Here is a 19,792-nt window from a genome sequence, read left to right as displayed (position 1 = left end):
TCCCTCCTGGTACCTGGAAGGTGACCTCTTTCCATGTCATCTTTCTTTAAACATCTACACAGGCTCTGTTTGTTTGTTAGTTTGTTTGAGACATGGTCTCACTACATAGCTTTGGTTGGCCTGAAATTCTTAGAGAACCGCCTGCCTCTGCCTCCTGAGTGCTGGGATTAAAGGCGTGTGCCACAAGGTTTGGATCAGCCCAGGTTTTGAAAGGGAAAAGAAGCTGCCCACACAGATAGTCCTGGTAACTCAGAAAGCTGATGTGAAAGATTAACCAGAGGCCAGAGCTCTACATCATAGCAAGATCTGGTCTCTTACCAAAAGAAAAGAAAGAAAGAAAGAAAAGAAAAAGAAAAAGAAAAAGAAAAAAAATGAGATGGAGGAAGAAATGTGATCGGTTTTTACTGTTCTCCATGAAAGGCTTGAAACCCAGCTGACTGTGAGACTTGTCTTCTGCACCTAGGAAATGCTGGCCTGAGGGTATGAACAGTGGAGGTTGGGAGGTGGGATCGCTCATGGCCCTGGCAGATCTAGACTTGGTTCCTACCTGTGGGCCTCCAGGAAGTCTTGGGGTATCAGTGCTTGGCTTTCTGGTCTGTAAAGTTTGTCATGATGACTCAGTACATCTCCATGAAACCGATGGACAGTATTTCTTTGCTGAGACCATTCCTGTGATGAGGCTGGTTTTCTCAATGGCTTGTTCTCCTGTCCTCTATCATGAAAGAGACTCTGCCTGAGAAAGTTTTTTTGTTGTTGTTGTTTGTTTGTTTGTTTTTTAAGATCCCAGGTCAGGTCCATAATATACTGCAGCTGTAGGTGACTTCAGCTACAGTGTTTTATATATATATATATATATCACATACATACACATTTAAAAGGAGATGTAGCTTCTGATCCCCTCCCCGACACTGAGAGAAGCGTGCTTTTTGAACAGGAATGTAGGCAAGTCAGTGGAGCCTGCTAGCCTCCTGCTGCTTACAGCCCAGTATGTCCCTCCAGGAAGCCCCATCCAGGCAAGCTGACTGGTAAAGGTTTGGCAAAAGATGAGTCATAGTGGTTAGGAGCGCTTTTTTTTTCCTCTCTCTTGCACAGGACCCACATTCAATTCCCAGCACCCACATGGTGATCTGCAACCATTTGTAACTCCAGTCCCAGGGGGTCTGATGTCCTCTCCTGACTTCCTTTTGAGACAATGGCATTTGGGGGAGGAGAAATCTGTGCTGTGGACGTAGATGCTGTAAAGGCTCCAGGGTTGATTTTTGTGACTTTTGGTCCTCCTCCATCTTGCCCTTTCCCTTTGGCCGGTGTGATGTGTTGCCCAACTAGCTCAGTTTAGTGGGACTCAGCTAGAGCTCGGATTAGTTCTATGTTCACATACCCTCCAACACCCCACACACACACTCACAGATGACACACCACACAGCTGCCATGGGCCTTTGAATTGGTTGCAGGCAAGGTGCATACACAGCATGGTGGAGCAAACGAGTTCTTGTTACACGGACATGGGTTCAAATCTTGGTTCCGCCGCCGAGTCTGTGCTTCTCTGAGCTTCTGCTTTCTCCTTAGTGAATTGTACTGGTCTCAATCCCTGTGCCATCACCACTTTATAGGGCTGGTTCTGAGCATCAAAGGAAATAACATATGCCAAAGCTGCTCCTCAGCGCCATAGGCATTAAAGGAGAGACAAGGAAAGGTTATAGCAATGATAGCACTAGGTCCTTTTATTTCAGGAACCACTATTGCTGCAGGCTTGGGGCCCCTCCCCCTACTCTCCGCCTCACCTCTCCGAGTGCCAGAGTCTGTCTCTTCTACCCAGCTTTACACGTGACAGGTTGCCTTGTTAGCTGCTCCTCTGGGGCTGGGCATCTCTCAGAGTCTCACAGTAGGGTGGGGAAAGAAGGTAGGCGTGAGGGCTGGGGCAGACAGACCTGTCTTCTGCAGAACTCTTTGCGATAGCATAATGTGTCTACCACCTACTGTGGGAGGTAGAAGTGAAGCCAGATACAGCCAGGCTGGCCTTGTAAAAATAAAAAAATAAAAAAAATGAAAGCACACGCCCTCTCCTGAGGTGGAATTTACAAGTGACCTGGGGTGGGGAACAAAAGTGAGAGGCGTCCTGGATGCTTGGGTGCTGCCCTGCCTGCTTCCCACACCACTTCTAGTTTCTCTTAGTTTTCATAACTACTTCCAAAGAAATAGGGACCTCTTAAGGGATCCCTCGGGAGGGGACCACTAGCCTATTGCATCTTTTCTTCACGTATTCAACGCCTTGAATGCTGTGGTCAGTTTATCTGTTAATAGCCATAGATGGCACTTAGAGGGCCTTGAATGGCTCAGGTAGTGACTACTACAGCTAATCTTCCACCTTGCAGAAGAAGGGTTATTATCACTGCCATGCCCACTGTACGCATGACAAAACTAAGGAGCACAATAATCAGGTGGCTTGGCTCAAGTCACACAGAGGACAGAAGGTGTGGGCGCTTGGATGCAAACGTCTGCCTGCCTGCATGGTTCCCAGCCCTCTCGCCTCCTTGCCGTCATATATTATTTCCCTGTGAATGCACACAAGTGTCTTTGAGTTGTCCCCGTTTCCAAGAACCAGACCTGCTTGCTGACTGATGTACTTACGCTTTCTTAACCGTCTTGGACCACTTTGATTAAACACTAGCCAGGTGGAGCCGGCCTAAGCCGCATTTTGGGAAAGCTCTGGAAGCTTTAATGAGCCTCGGTGCCAGCCTGCATTCTAAGCTGCTTAGGTCAGAAACTCTGGGAGAGGGGCACCGGCAACAAGTCCCAGGTGATGCTGGTATGTGGCCAAGGTTAAGAGCCACCTCGCTGCCAACCTCGTCTGTGCTTGCCTCGTGGAGATAGGAGCTACCTGGGGCCTCTAAGGAAGCTGAGATGTTTCCAGCCCATCATTTCCAGATGGCCCTGCCACTGTCTGCTAGCACCATTCATTCTGTGCGCAACATAGCGCCGTAGCATGGACGTCTGAGATGTAGCCTTAAATACAGACATTTATTTATTATTTATTTTTGAGGCACCTGTAAGTCCCAGGGACTGGCTTCTTCTGTGTCCAGAGAGCTTCAAGGCAATGGGGGCAGCCTGGCCTCATGCTTGTTATGTAGCCGAGGATAACCTTGAGCTGCTATCAGGCTGCCTCCGTCTTCGGAATGCTAAGATTATAGCTGTGTGCCAGCATGCCCTGCTAGAAGACACTTATTTAGGAAGGGGAGATGGAGCATCTGTCTGAGAGTTACAATTATGTTCGTTCTTCAGGATGCTAAGATGTCCAGGAAATGGACTTGTACTGCTCACTTCTCAGTGCAAAGGCTGAGCTATGTAAAAGGGAGAAAGCCAAGCTCCCAACTGTACCATGCAAACATATGTAAGTTGATTCCCCCCCCCCCCCCCAGACAGGGCTTCTCTGTGTAGCCTTGGCTATCCCAGAACTCACTCTGTAGACCAGGGTGGCCTCCAACTCAGAGATTCACCTGCCTCTGCCTTCTGGGTACTGAGATTAAAGGTGTGTGCTACCACCACCCAGCTGTAAATTGATTTTTTTTTTCCTTTTGGTTTTTCAAGACAGGGTTTCTCTGTGTAGCCTTGGCTATCCTGGACTCGCTTAGTAGACCAGGCTGGCCTCAAACTCACAGAGATCCACCTGCCTCTGCCTCCCAAGTGCTGGGATTATAGGCGTGTGCCACCACGCCCGGCTATAAATTGATTTTTAAAGCTTATATTTAATATTGTAATCAAATTTTGCCTTGATGAAGGCGTTTTTTTCTATATGCCATAGGCAGTTGCAGAGTGCAGCCTGGCATCTGGCTAGCCTGAGCTACATATCAGGTTCTCTGGCCTGGTATCTGGCTAGCCTGAGCTACATATCAGGTTTTCTGGACTTCCCAACTCTGTCCCACCTCAGGGGATGGATGAAAGCTCTCTTGAGTAATGTCAGGTATGTAATATAAACCCAAAGCATATTACTAATTCCTTTCTCTTCCTCCTTTGACCCGTTTGAAAGAAGGTAATGTCTATCATAGCCGACTTGCTGAGCCCGTGGGACTGTGGTTCCCAGGTTAAGAAGAAAATTAGGTTCTCTCTAGAGGCCTGGAGCAGTGCTTGTGGGGCTACGTGTCCCAAGTACGGTTTTCTGAAAGAAAAAAAAAATCACTGGGTTTGACATGGTGAGAGGAGGCAAGTCAAGCAAGGCACTCAGCTAAATGTCCTCACAGGTGACACATGCCTCCCTGCCTCTACCTGTTCCCCCCTTCCCTCCCCCGTGGAGATTTCAGCGATTCTCAAGGCAGGCGCAGGGACTTGGCCTCAGAGGCTGGCCACTTGGTTATCTAAGGAACTTTTTTTTTTTTTTTAACAATCTGAAAGAACCCAGTTGCACCCATTATTCACAAAGCCTGAGTGCCCTGAGCTGGGCGGAGATATCTTGCATTCCACATGGAACTTTCTCCCTTGCTTGACCCCAGGGACAGGTTCTCTGTGTCCAGAGGCTTCAAGGAAAGGGAACAGGATAAGTCCTCCTGATAGACAAAGTGGCTTTAAATTATGTCTGGGACATCAGAAGATCTGCTCAGTCCCACCATCTGACTTTGCTTTTGCTTTAACTAAACTGAGTCGCGATTCTGGCCATTTCCTACACAGACGTCCGCCTCTGTGTACCTGTCCTTGCTGGGATACTCTTTAGTCCTTCCTCTCTGTATAGTGGCGCCGGTGCTTTCCTTTTCCGTAAAGATACCGGATTGTTTAGCATTCATTCTCCGGGCCATAGAAAGGACAGATTTCTGTGCCTTCAACTCCGTGGCCACCGACATTCCTACCTCCCATCTCTCCCTCCAAGCCGAGTTAGAGTTAGAGTCGGTGCTGCCTTCAAGGAAGGTAAACTGATTTCCAGAAGTCTAGCGCTTTTTTAGGGTCTTAGGAACTCAGACTTCCCCTAATTCTGCTCCGCCCCTCCCTCCTCTGCGATGCCCTCCCTCCTTCCTGCCCACCCCTTAGTCGGCTCCGCCCTTCTTTCCTGGTTCTGTGCCTCGCCTTCCACCCCGCCTCTCACACACTTGGCCCTTCCCCCAGAGCATGGCGTCATGGAAAGCCGGGGTGGAGCCAAGTCCTGGACTCGCTTTGCCCGCAGGCCACACCCTTTGTGAAGATGGGATGTGCCACCCTGGCGCGGTCCCTAGCGGCCTGAGGGCTCTGCTGACTGGGCCTCCGCGCGAGCAGGCCCGAGGCTCAGTTAGAGACCATAGAGACATTTCCGCCTTCTCCCCTGCGTGGAGTTGTCTTCTGAATCCCTCTCAGATTTTCTCTCCTGCTGAAAATGAGGCCTTTTACACCGGTGAAAGGAAGGGGTAGGGGGGGGTGCTCAGAAATCCGACGCGTTCTTGGCTCTTCCCTGTGAAATGCGATTTAAAATAGCAACATTTAACTTTAAAAAAAAAAAGTTCACGTCTGTTGTAGATTAATTCAGAAAACAAAATAATCTTTGCAGTTACATTGGTAGGCTTTTCCATAAGCGCTGCTTGCTTTTATAACTGTTCTAATACAGTTTTAAGTATAGCCTTGAGTTACCCTGATAAAGGAAAATGTCCATCTCTTATCTCCCCCCCCCCCAACACCAGTTGAAAGGGAAAATAGAATACTAAAGATATTCCTCAAGAACCGTTACTGCATCTCAGAGGTCCCTGGTGTCTGCTTTTGTGTCGTTAATTGCCCCATTTTCTGTATGGAGCCTTGCGGTTGCTAGACTCAGGCCAGATTAGCTCCTCTCCAAACCCCAGGGTCATAAAACACCAGACTTAAAAGAGATCAAAGGCAGCGAAGGGATTTGGGGGGGATAGGGAGGGGGGGACACAGGAGACAGCTTCTTTGGAATGTGGGTACATTCTAATTTTCACAAATGGCAAGGTTACCGTCGAGTGGAACAGCAGGAAGACTTTGAGAGGCAGTAAACGCCACTTTGGAAGGGGACCAAAGCACAGTCCCTGGAGAAAGTGGCTTGGGACTCCCACAGACAGCCTTTCCCAGGCAGGCTTACCCTCGGAGTAATGCTTGCCTAGGGCTTGGCCCCTGGGGATACCCCTCTTCCTGCACCCTGGCTGCCTGCCCCTTTTCTCCATCTGAGAGTATATTGATTGACACCTGTGGGTGCCTCTGGGGAGGCCTCACTCTACACACAGGAAACCACCTTCCGGATAACAAGAGTGCCTTAGAGTGAGTCTCTTGTGAACAAACCTCACAAAAGCCTTAGCTCAGCCCTGGGTTTTTTTGTTTTGTTTTGCTTTGTTTGTTTTTGTTTTTATTACAACTAGGCAAATGGGGCCAGGCTGGTGGCTCACGAAAGCCGAGGCAGGAGGATGGCCATGAAACTGTGCTACAAAGTGAGACAGTTTCAAAAACATGATAGCAAATAACAACAAATGTCTAAAAAGTCAACGGAGCTGGGTGGTGTGTCTCAGCGGTAGAGTGCCCGCCTAGCACGCACTCATTGGTCCGTGGCTTGGATCCCCAGCACCCCTGGCCCTCCAAGTATTGGATTCACCCTTCCTCCCCCTCCTGACCGAGATTAGTCATCATCATCATCATCATAATAATAATAATAACGAACATTTTGGTATCATTTACAGCGAGACACTTTTCCTATCAATTGTTAATGACCCAAGCTCATGATACAGATAGAGAAACCTGTGGTCACACACACACACACACACACACACACACACACACACACACACACACGTACGTCAGCTTGAAGTTGTACAGGGCCAGGGAAGGCCGGGCCAGTACAAACACTGAGCTGTGGTTTAGAGACCAGTTTCTGACCTTTCTTCCACTTTAGGCTACTCAGCTTCCTGCTAGGGCTCAGCTGTTGCCCTGGGTTGGCAGCACGCTGTTAACATATCTACAGCCCTCTGCGAGGGAGCCAGAGAGAGTCTGCAGGCACTGAGTAAAACAGTATCCTTGACTTTGTCTCAGATGTGCCCGCCAGCTCCCTTTTGTGGAATTTTATTTTACTTCCCCTGGGCCACTGTGCCCTGTTTAGTAGATAAATGTCATTTACTTGTTGGTTCCTTTACAGAACTCCCCATCTGAACACTTTTCATACCATAGTTGGCATTTAGACAAGGTTGACCAGCGGGCATGTTCTGGAGTTCAACAAACCTACCTAAATCTATACTCCACTATTGACCAGCAATTGTCTTTTTAAAAGAATCCCTTGCTGGGCGTGGTGGCGCACGCCTTTAATCCCAGCACTCGGGAGGTAGAGGCGGGCAGATCTCTGGGAGTTCGAGGCCAGCCTGGTCTACAAAGCAAGTCCAGGACAGCCAAGGGCTACACAGAGAAACCCTGTCTCAAACAAAAACAAAAACAAAAAAATCCCTTTTCTTTTATTTTCTTTTTTATAAAAGGTGCTATATACAAAACATAGGTGTTGCATAGGCTTTTCCTGAGTGCAGAGGTGTTATAGCAGTTGCTATGTGTGTGGGCGTGGGTGTCTGCATGTGTGGATGGAGGTGACTGTCTTCTCCTTCTCCTCTTGACCCACTGAGTCAGCATATAGCATGCTCTTCCCGTGGATGGACAAGTTACTTAGGCTCTCATCTGTAATACAAACATGTTTCCCTTCTTTGCACTGGACTGAAAGTGACGCACGGAACAGGACTACACTCATAGTAGCTCTCCTCTGGAGGGCGTGTAAGTGGACTGGCGCTACAGTGCATCACGTCTATGTCACAGGGGTGGGGGTAGGGGGTAAGTGGTGGGGGGTGTGCTTCTCCAAGTTTCTACTCCCTCTGTTTCTCTAGCCCTCTCCGGTTTCACTGTTGCAGTTCCACACCCAGAGGCCTCAGGTTGACTGAGCTGGGCCTAGCAGGGCAGGGGGTATACCTCAAGCCACATCCAGGGTGAACTTTGAAGTTTAGGTGTGTCTGAGGTTAGCGAGCTACTAGGAAAGACTGTTGGAAACCTCACCCTGCTCTCTGCTTTCTCAGGCAGCTCCACCTGCTTCTTTCTCCTGCACATGTTCCTCCTCCTGCCTCCTTCTCCTCGACACAAAGGGGTGTCCCCGGCCCAGTGGCATCTTGCCGGGGTTGCTAATAATAGAAAAGGGTGCATCTGCCAGGAGGTGAGGCAGAAGCTGTCCCAGCTCGGCTCTTTCGCGCCAATCCTGGCACAGTCTAGTAGGCTGGGTTGGTAAATACCCTTATGAGCAGAATGAGTCTTTGTGTGCCTTGGAAACTCTTTCTGTCCCCTTCCTGGGGGTCACAGCATCAGAAGGAAGGTTGATGGGGGATGTCTTTGTCCTTGAGATCTTGGTTAAATAACATGTCACATAGCTCTAGGCTTTCAACGCAGCACAGATCTGGAGCGGGTGTGCTGCCTACAGCAGAGCCAGCTGCCAAGGTGGGAAGAGGGAGGTGACCTTTAATTTTTATCTACAAGGCATGCTAAGGTTGTCCGTGTTCTTTTCAGGGATCAAAACCCAAACCGAGTAGAAGGAGAAAAGGGAGGGAGTTAGATCTTCCTCGTTCTCCTATGGTTGCTTGAACCAACAGGCTATTTATTGTGTGGTTGCTTGGAGAAGCTGACTTGGAAATCAAGGACACTTCTGGGCAGCTACCCTGGCCTCTCCACCCCACCCCCTTTGGCTTTTTTGAGATGGAGTGTCACTGTAGTCCAAGCCGGCCTCTCTTTACCATTTTCCTGGATCAGCCTTCTGAATGCTGAGGTCATAGGTGAGTGCCACTCCGCCGAGGACCCCAAATCCCTCTTAAGTCAAGGTACGGCATTAATCCCTGACCAGATCAGAACACAATACTCCCAGCTTTCTGGGCTCTTCTCAAGGCAGTTTTCTGGGTCTCAGCATGGCGAACTTGGAGAGCATCTTGTGGTTCACAAAGCACTTTCACCTCTCTTTTCTCGCTTGCCCCTCCCCCCCCCCCCACCAACCTGGGATGGCACAGGGCTTGTCTCGTTAGCCCTGTTTCACAGACGAGGAAGCCAAGGCTGCCAGAAAGTTGAGCTGCTTTTGGGGGTCACCGTGGGGAAGGGGGTATCACGTGGAAACGGCAATAGAACTCCACTTCCAATTGAAGCAGCCTCCTGGGTGTCAGGGCCTGTGGGTAGTGGTTTATACAAACTGCCACTCTTTGTCTCCTTAGAATTTGCCAGTAATATTGAAACCAAGATGGCTGACTTGCTGAGCCAGACCTAACCTGCACAGTGCTAAAGTGAAAAGAGATGGGATGAGGCGTCTGTGACTGTTTGTTTGTTTGTTTGTTTGTTTTTCTGGATTGCTTTAAGCATAAGAACCCCCTGCAGGTAGGTCTGAGTCTGAAGGCATCACACTGCATCCAGACCTTCATTTTACTACATGGAAAATTGGGGCTGCTCGGACCCTCTGAGCAGGCAAATTAGTCACTGAAGATGAAGACTGCCTTTGGATTGTAGAGTCTGGGAGTGGAGGGCTGGGGCTTGGCTCCTCCCACCTTTGCTACTCAGGGTGGGGGGGGGGATTCCCTATTCTTGACACCATAGAATATTCTAGCAAAACTGCAGAAGTTGAGACGGTGCTCAGAGGGTGACCCAGGCTGGAGCAAGCTAAGGGGAAGAGCTTGGGAGCCAAGGCAGGACTTGGAAAAGCTCTGGGCAGATTTTAATGTGTGAGAGTTGACACTCAGTAGGGTCAGGCCCCAAGAGCTCTGTTTGTCTGTAGCCCTATGTGATTTTCACAGCAACATGGGCCTGTAGGCCCAACAGTGATGATTCCCACCAGTGCACAGGAAGTCGGTTCTAAGTTTTCCCAAGTTCCACAGTTAAGGGTGGCCAGGCAGGTGCCGGAACTCTGGTTGGTCAGCTGACTTCTCTCAATGATTCCCCCCCACTCCAGCCTCCTTCCTCCCTCCTCCCCACAGCTCCCAGAGGCTTCTGGACATTTCTTACCAGTAGTAAGGGAGTCACTTCTCCGAGGGCTGAAATGTTTCTGAAAGAAAAAAAAGTGGACTTGTATGTGGCTCTGAATCAGTCTTTGCCTGGGTTTGGGGTGACTGTGGTGGAGGGAGCGGGAGAAGAGCTTTGGTTGCAAGTCTTTCCAGGTGTGGCTTCTGCCCTCAGGCTGCTGATGGAAACTGCTAAGTGTTCCATTTTCCTGTGTCAAGCAAGTATTTCCCCTTGGGGTTACAGCAACCACCTTCCTCCTCAGCACCCAGGGGGCGGGTGCACATGAGCTGCTGCAGAGAGAGCTCCAGGCTTCCTTTTTTTTTTTTTTTGCATAGAGTTTTGACAGTCCCCAGCAGTGGCCTTGGAAACAGCAAACCCAAAATGCAGTTCTCCTGAGTGGCCTTGTCCTCTGCCCTGTAAGAGAGGGAACAAGCAACAGTCACCAGGGTGGTGATGCAGAGTCCTTAGCTATTGGGGTAACACCGCAGCCAAGTGCATGTGGCTAAATAGGAAGGTCACAGACTTGGCGCGTCATCTAGAATGAACCGGAACAGACTCTACAACAGTTGTTCTGAATGTGGGACGGGCGCACAGCGGCCCTCGGTGGGCAGGTTCTGAGCGAAAGGACACGAGGAAGGATGGCAAAGCTGGGAAGCGGGTGAGGGACGCAAGGAGAAGGCAGCTGAGATGTTGAGTCAAGTTGGTTTTAGATATTTGCAGAACACCTTCCCACTTTAAAAGTCACTGGCTGGTGTGAGGTGACTGCACCTCACTGAAGCCCACTAAGCTGGTTTCTTAGAGCTTTCAAGCCTGAGGAATGCCGTGATTTGAAAACAGCCGCAGAGCAAAGCTACTCTCACCAGGACAACTGAAGTCACGTGGAAACTGGAGGAGGAGGAGGGCAACATATGGCAATGAAACATCCCAGCTCTGTCTGTCCTGCACACGTGCTGCTGTCACTGAGCCAACGAGGAGGAAGCACGTCAAAAGACATCCTTTGTGTTTCATTTAACCTTTATTCACTGTTCACTAGAACAATGAACGCAAAGGGCAAGGAGCCTCATTGGCCACGTTCTCTCCGAGGAATAGGTGGGAGTTTCCTATAGCTCTCTGGCAGATTCGCAAGACATCCAGATTTAGACATCCATGCACATGATGCTTCCTACTCCGTATGGTTTAGGTAATAAAGCAGAAAGGCCAAGAAATGTAAATAGCTTTGGCCTGGAGAGATGGCTCAGTGGTTAAGAGCACTCGCTGCTCTGCCAGAGGACCTTGGTTCAGTTTCTAGCACCCACATGGTGGTCACAACTATCTGTAAATAGCATGTGGTGTGTGTGTGTGTGTGTGTGTGTGTGTGTGTGTGTGTGTGTGTGTATGTATTGGTAAGAGAGTGTATGTACCTATACTATAAATACACTATGTACGATACCTATTTCTACAACATGCATACTATGATATTGGATGCCAGTAGTGTGTTAGCTACCTTTTTGTTGTCCTGATAGGATACCTGACTAAAGCAGCTTAGGGAAGAGAAGGCTTAATTTGGCTCACAGTTCAAGGGTGGGGTGGTCACGGCAGAGACAGTTGACTATGATGCTCCCACAGTCAGGAAGCAGAGGGAGATGAGTGTTAGTGCTCAGCTGTCTTTCTTTTTCTTCAATATGGGACCCCAACCCATGGAATGGGTTACTGCCGCACATTTGGGATGGGCTAACCCACTTTAAGAGCATCCTCATAGGCCATCCCACAGGTTAGTCTCTTAGTCATTAACAATCGGTCATTACCATCACAAAAAGATGCTATGTCTGACCCTGTATCTTCTTATACAAAAGTCTCTATTTTGTGTCGATTTTGCTCTGTCTTCAGAAAGTGTTGATACTATGTCTGCATCATAGACTGTCTGTGCTGTATTGGGAGGACTTTATACCTATGAAGAATGCCCAAGGATCGCATTATAGGAGAGAACACAAATGCTTGTGGATAAGTCCACTATTTTCCTCAGAAACATCTCTCTGTCTCTCTGTCTCTGTCTCTGTCTCTCTCTGTCTCTCTCTCTCTCTCTCTCTCTCTCTCTCTGTGTGTACATTTGTATGTATATGTGTGTATGTATGTATATATATGTATATACACACACATACACACACATACATATATGTATACTTGCTGTTTTTGCTGTGGACCCAGGTTCAATTCTCAACAACATGACAGTTCATAACCATATTTTACTCCAGTTCCAAGGGACCTGGTACTTTCTTCTGGCTTCCAAGGGTACCAGGCATGCACACAGTATACATACATATGTACATACATACATACATACATACATACATACATACATACAAAACATCCATACATGTAAATAAAAACATATCGTTGTAATGCTGTCATCACAAGTAAACAAACTCAAGGCACGTTCTCACTATAGCACCCTGGCTGGCCTGCACCCCACCGCCTAGACCAAGCTGGCCTCAAACTCACAGAGCTCTACCTGCTTAAAGGCGGGTGGCACCACACCTGGCCTCTGTTGCTTATTAATCTGTCAGTTTCTATTTCATCTTACTTAGAAAGGGAGTGAGTACACCTGGCAGCTCATTTGCATGCAACAGGATGGAATAAAATAGAAATCAGAGCAAAGGGTCAGAGAGCTTATCGAGGTCAGCGTAGGAACACAGTGCAGAGATGTGCACTCAATAGAACCACTCTTACCAATGGCTGTATTTCTTTGCAGCCTGTTAAAGCCAGTCCACTTGGGGCACTGCATGTAGTTCAGTGGTAGAGCACGTCTCTAACATCTGTAAGACCCTAGATGTGAACGTCAGCACTGCAAAAAGAAATGCACTGTGCACATTTTTATGGCTTAGCCTCCTCCCCAGCCCCACCAGCTTAATATCATAGCAACAACTTTCCTGTCACGTTTCAGTCTTTATAGTTGAGGACCGAATGATCAGTTAGGTCTGTGATCGATTAAATCCTGGGTGGAAGTACCCCACAGTTATTTACTCATTCCTCCATTGTCGGATGCTGGGTTATTTTCAATACCATTGTTATTAGAAACAATGGCTTCATTAACATTTTTGTGTTTGTAACTTTTTCCACATTTTAGCGTGTTTCCTTAAGTAGATTTCCAGAGGTAAAAATAAGTAGATGAAAAGCTGAGACTTTTTAGAACCGTAGAAATATATTCCTGGGCTGATTTTTTTTTCCCAGAAGTTCATGTACATTTGGGAGCACGTCTGTCTCAGCAGTGTGTCGGCCTGTGTTCCACTGCAGTCTCCTTTGCAGAGCTCATCTTTATTTTTTTAACCTTTTGATAATTTTGATGGACAAGTGGTACATTTTCTGTGCCGTGTTGCTTGGGTGACGTGGGCTTAGCTGTTGCAGATGACTCGCCCTCTTTTCGTCAGAAGTGGCCAGTGGTGTTTCTAGCATATCTGGCATCAGAAATATATTTTAAAAAGAACAAAAACGACAACTCAGTATTTCTGTAATGACAAAAGTTATGTTCATCAATGAATGAATGAGTAAATTATAATAGGAAAGAAATGCAGAAAGTAAGGCCCCTGCTAATGGATTTTATGTATATGATCATTCTAAAAGGCGGAGTTAAACAGTTGCTAATTACAACAGTTCCCTTATTTTGGAAACTGGGAAAGAGTCTACTTACGCATTGGTTTGTAGCAGTGCCGAAAACAACACTATAGTTTCTGGTTTTGAGACGTCTGTAAATTAATCAGATTTCACGAAAATGGCTCTTCTTCGCCTATTGTTGATGTTGCTTTTCTCTGAGTTAGTCAACAGCTCTTTTTTCTTCATGTTCAGCTCAGAAAGTTTTTTTTTCTCTTTTCACTTGAAGCAACAAGATACTTGCATTTTACCGTCCCTACAGTTTAACCCTCTCTGTCCCTTGGCGCTACAGGGTTTGCCGCTCTGTTGTGTGCCCGCCTGCTGCTCTGCCTTTGCCAAAGCTTTCTCCAAGCCTGAAGGCCACCTCCCGTCTACCTTCCCTCTGACCCATGGTCTGCTTTCCTTTCACAGAAATGCCTCATTTCCCTCTAAAAATTCCTTTATGTATTCCCTCCTTTCCCCCAAAGTAATGCCTCCCTTATCTGTAGCCGGATGACTGTGCCTTCATTTATACAGCTGCCTGGCATCCTCTGCTGTTTTGGTTATCAGGCCTGCGCTCATCCCCTCTGGGCCACACGCTCCCCGGGGGCTCAAGCCTGAAGCCAGAAGAACACAGTGGGGCAGCCATAGTGGATACTTATGGGATTGGTTGTGCTAGTTAAAACAGAGCAAATGGGGGGCGGGGGGAGGCATTATAAACCAGGGCCACTGGACTCCCAAGACAGAAGGGAGGTAGCAAGGCTGTCACTTCCAGAAAGGGACTGGCTGGACATGGGGAAAGCCAGGCAGGACCAGCTTGTTCTCACTCAACCTGCCGACTTCCCAAACCCTCATAAAGGAAGCTAGCGCAGGCTGAGAATGCCCAGAGAATGGGGGAGGGGCAGTGAGCTCTGCCTAGGATATCTTTCTCTCTAGCTCTTCCTGACCTAATGTTCGTCTTACAGCTGACAGAGCCTTGTGGACCCGCCTTTCTCATTTGCCTGGCCCTGGCCAGCCCTGACCTAGCTCTAGGGGAGAAAAGTAGCTCCAGCCTTGATATCTGCAGCCAGGAACAGCATTGAGGTCAGAGAACGCAGATGGTCTGATGGGGCCAGGGACTTCCAGATTAACCTTAGGGGAGCCAGCTTGGCTTTTGTCCACCTCTGTCCCTAGGGGCTAGGCTAATGTCTTAATCTCCATGTGGCCAGCTCATGCCAGGGTTTGGAGGCTCTTCCTCTGGTTCTTGCTTCTCCAGAGTGTAAGAGGCATCATTCTGGTCTAGAAATCTCAGTTTTCCTCCAGCCAGACACCTTCAGTTATGGCTATAGATATTGAGCGAGATTTCCCTTTCTGCCTTCTCAGCCACGAGCTAGGTCTCGGAAGGCTCATGGCTACTTAGCTGTGTGTGTTTCCATTAGCTTCCAAGCCTGGGAAGCCATTCAGGGGCACACAGTGGGAGATGTACAGGGCCCGGGAAGGTGCAAAGAGGAGAGGTTGAAGCAATTTAAGCAATAGATCTTTGTTCCCTGGGTGAGGCAGGTTATCCTCGGCAGATGGGCTGCCCCAGGCCCAACAGCATGGCCTACAGGCAAACATAAATAGGCCAGTTTTGCAGGGAAAGAGGGCATGGAGGGTAGGAACCCAGGAGAGTCCCCAGGCATAGACTGGTGTCTCTCTGCAAGGGTTGGGGGAAAACTGGACTTCCTGTAAGAGAGAGAAGCACATGGGATGAATGGGGTCTGGTGTCCTTGGCCCCAGGCCTACGAAACCAGTGGGACCAGGTACCTGACCCGGGCACTAGGTGTACTTGGCAAGTTCCAAAACCTCAGCCTCACTTTTTGCCCTCCTAGGTGACCTCTGAGGCTTCCGGGCTGTTTATTCCCTGGCTACCAATCCAGTTCAAGAGGCTGACTCTGTGTGTGTGTGTGTGTGTGTGTGTGTGTGTGTGTGTGTGGGTGTGTGTGTGTGTGTATGTGTTGATCTCTGTACCCATGTGGCCACACGCATCCAGCCCATGGTGCACCGCTCAGTTCCTCAAACCCTACCCTTGGCTTCCCTCCCTCGTCCTCCCTATAGAACAAGAGCCACGTGTGCCCGTTGCTTTCACCTGGTTACAGATGGAGAAAGAGCCCACGCCATGTTTGAGGTCTGGGTCTTTGGCTTTTCTTTGGTGCGCTCATGTTTGGTTGCCTCCTAATGCAGGTGCCATCAGGGGTAGCCTGGTGATAAACAGGTTAAAGGCAGGACCCCAGCTCACGTTGCCACTGTTCGGTTCCAGGCTGCCCGGACTGCCAACTCACTCAGAGTGTCAAAGAGGCATTGGACTTTCCTATGAAATCTGATTTACAAAAGGTTGGCAACTAATTTAGAGAAAGAAAGAAAGAAAGAAAGAAAATTAACGCTGAACAAAGTCCGATGGCCCCTGGTGGGGGAAGCTCTGTCCCATATCACCTGGTCACTTATCACTAATAGGGTCCCGTCCTGGATCTTTGAGCGTGGGGGAGAGTGTCTGTCTGTCTGGCCTTTGTATTAGGGAAAAGGAAAGGGCTAAGCTTGGGGAAAGGGAAGCGGAAGCAGCTTGTGTCCCACCCCCCTCCCAGAACACATACTTTCCATTTTCCTCTTTGGTCATCCTGAATTCTGGAATCCTCTGGTACTTCGTTTATCCACTTGCTTCCTTTCCCGAAGATTGAAATGATGACTGCTTGAAACTATTTTCCTCTAGTTAGGTTTTTCCTTGGTGACCTCACTCAGAGACAGATGTGCCTAATAATAACATCAAAAGTTAAGGGGAATAAATCAACCAGCTGGTCCGTTCCCCAGAAGAGATGCTACAGTTCCTAAATATGGACTGTCCCCAGAGGCCTTGGGGGGGGGGCCCAGCTTCCCAAACAGGGGTCTGGTCACTGCGAGAGGACGGAGGTCCTGGGACACAATGTTCACCCCGTGCCATTCTCAGGCTCCATCCAGATTCAGAGTTCATAAGATGCCCACCCTCGCCCTGGGACACACACACTGCCCCAAGAGACAGCAGGTTGACATGGGCAAGGGCATCCTTTTCTTGCCAGATCCTCAAAGGCAGTGAGCATTTCAGTCCTGCCTCCTGGAGCTGTGTGAGGCCTGCATCCAGTCTGCAAAGAAGGTTGAGATCCTTGGCCAGGAGGATCCTCTGGTCGGGTCCCTTGTCATTCCTCGGCCCCTGCCATTCCAGATGTTTCCAAATGACTCACTCACGCCCCTCACTCTTTCACTCCCTGCCCAGAGGGAAAGAGTGGTACTTGGCTAAGAGAACAAGGAGCCTTCTATAAGCTGTGCAGACAGGACGGGGACTCTTGTGTGGACCAGGTGCAAAGGTCCTTTGGGTAGAGAGTGTAGTGACACATATGGGTATTGCTGTGGCATTTACTGGGTTTGTTATCTGTCAACTAACGGTCTGGAGATGCTTCGTGGTATCTCAACAAACATGTTAAGTCCATGTAGCCTAAGGCAAAAAGTGAAGGGAACACTGTGAGTGCCCCTGCTCTCCTGGGTGGGAGATCCCCACTACCCACTTCAGTGGGCACACAAGCTGCCAGAGCAATGGGGTTGAGCACAATCCCCCCAGTTCTGTTCCCTTGGGGACACTAGCAGAGGTGGAATGCGTCCCTGTTTGTTCCTCTGAGAGAAGGAGGCAAGTGTGCTATCTCTGGGATGGCCCTGTGGGATCCTCGTACCACAGAGGAGAACAGGCTAAGTAAGCACCCACTGCCAGCAACAGGGCCCCAAGATGACAGATACAAGCAGGACGCTGATGACTCACACTGTTTATGAAAGTCACACATCCCCATAGACGTCAGGATGACCCGGGCCTCATGTTCTGAGGGTGATGCATCTTGCTCGTACTTGGGGGTTCACTGGTGTGCCTTTTTGGCAACCCGTTTCCTGTGCCTCGCCTCCAGCAGTCTGCACGTGAACAGAGGCATGTCTGTTGAACTAAGGACCGGGAACAGCCTGTCAGGAGAAGGAAACTGGGTGACTCATGGCCCAGTCAGGAGCTACAATCAGCTTCTGCCGGACAGGGCTGCAGAAGTGCCTTTGGAAGGAGGCTGGGGGCTGGGGGAGGGGGGGCGGTTCTGGTTCTAAGCAGGTCTGCACTGTGTCACACGGCATGCCGTAGCCACAAGCAACTCAGCCCTATCTCTCAGAAATATGAATTGCTCCAGTGTGTCTCGCTTGGAAATAATTTTCTAAATATAGCTGTGTGATCCGCCTGTAAAGCCCTTCCTCAAGAGTTTCCTTGTTAGAAATTCCTTAGGTGGGAGTTCCCAGTAATTAGCTGGAGTTAAGAATTCTTGTCCCTTCTACATGTCCACCTGTACCTCTGGGCTTTTGCACTTGTAACCTGGAGGTTTCTTCATCTCACAGGCTCAGAATGTTACAGGAGTGCTGCAGAGGCCGCGTTTCAGAACCAGGTTTCCTTCTGCAAGCTGCTTGTGAAAGGGGAGCGAAGGTGACATTTGAGCTCCTTCCGCTTTTGGTGGCTCCTTTCGCTTCCTTTCAGAGCCTGGCTTTCTAAAATGTCATCTTCCAGCTAGGAGAACGCAGGCTGTGCGCATTGCGCATGCGCATGTGGCCACCCAAAGAACCTGCCTGTAGTCTTCCCCCACGCCCCGCCCACTCCCTGTCCCCCTCGCTGGCTGTGTGACTTTTTACCTCAGGAACAACAGACATTGCTCACGGCAGCCCACGGTGCCCTGGCTTGGGATGGAACCAGAAGGCCCACTGGTGGCCTCTGCCTGACGCCTGGGTCTGAATTGCCTGTGAACACTCACGCATGCTCAGAAGTGGCTTAGGTGTTTGGAGCAAGCTATTCATCTGGTGGGGAGTTGGACAGGCCTTCCCCTTTCTCCTTCTTCCTGGAAAGATGGGGGTCGGGGTGGGAGCAGGGTGGAGAAGAAGGAGGGTGTCGGGCCCTGCTACTGACACCTGCCAAGCCAGTCCATAGCTGCCTCTGTTGGGCATTATCTCCTGCAGGGTCCTGCTGTAGTTGACTTCAGAGAGCAGACAGGACTTTTAAGAGGTTTAGTGTAGAGCCACCCGTCCCCCCACCACCACACAGGCAAAGTTCTGTTTAACTTTGAGAACAGCCTATTGTCGCCTGATGGCATTGGCCAAGTGGTATTTCCATCCTACAAGGGTGGTGAAAACTGAAGCTCAGAGAGGTTTGGTAACCTACCCAGGACTAACAGGATCTGAGCCCAAGTCCGTCTGGCTACAAAGCTGCATGTTACCAATGACAAAGGAGACAACCTAGCTGAATGGTGCAGGCCTGGGACCCTCAACAGGCTTGCCACTTAGCATCTCTAGACCCTCAGACAAATCGTCTAATCTCTCTGTGTCTCTGGTATTCACATCTGTAAAATGGGACCATGAGAATACCTCCACGGCACCATTGAGATAACATTAGCATATGTTCGTTTTATATATATTAAATGCTTGGCGCTGCATCTGCCTGTCAAAGGCCCTTAGTACACATGAGTTGCTTGTTACTGTTTCCATGCGCTTGTGGCTCTGCCCTAACCCTGCCGAGCCTCAGGCAGAGGAGGAATTGAACTCTCTGGCCCGAAGCCTGTGAAGTTCTCCCTACTAGGTGTGTTGGGACTGCCCTCCACTCACCCATCTTGGCTGAGGGATCAATCCCTAAGATCTACCGTCCATCCCATCAAGGGCCCTCAGTAAATTTCCACCCTCTAGTAGCTCAGCCTTGTTTTTTTGCATTTACCCAAGTAAAAATAAAATCTCTGGGGAAACAGGGAGGGGTGGGGGCCTGAGGAGGGTTGTGGGACCGCCTCGGTGCCTGGCTCCTTTTCCCAGACAAAGCTAACCGTCCTCTGTCCTCTGCCTTTTTCCATGAGGAAGTGTCCAGGAGCGGACCCAACCCCCTCCCCCCCTTCGCTCTTCCTGGCGGCCACTCCCAGTTTCCGACTATTGTTACTTCCCTCTCCCTGGGCCTGGTGCAGCCTTTCGAGCCAGAGGGAGGCCGAGGCGGGCCAGCTCCTGGTGCAGGCATGGCTTCTGCGTGGTCAGGCGTTTCCCCATTGCTGCCTCCTCCTCTTCGACTGCAATTATTTTTAGTTCTGGGAGGAGGAGGAGGAGGAGGAGGAGGAAGAGGGGAGAAGCCAAATGGTGACCTTCACACCAGAGGGGGCAATCGCTGGGCCGCCTGGGAGGGAGGCCCAGGAACATGGAGGGCACCTCA

At 49.5% G+C, this 19,792-nt stretch overlaps 1 protein-coding gene across 3 annotated transcripts in view; it reads left to right on the top strand.

The window, feature by feature from the left end:
* The window catches only part of ITPKB (inositol-trisphosphate 3-kinase B), an 89,075-nt gene that overhangs the window by 51,307 nt on the left and 17,976 nt on the right, over positions 1–19,792 (top strand). The gene's annotated exons all lie outside the window — the stretch shown is intronic.

Source organism: Acomys minous (assembly GCF_964271855.1).
Source record: "Acomys minous genome assembly, chromosome: 1".
Lineage (NCBI taxonomy): Eukaryota > Metazoa > Chordata > Mammalia > Rodentia > Muridae > Acomys > Acomys minous.
This window is presented reverse-complemented; position numbering and strand designations above follow the sequence as displayed.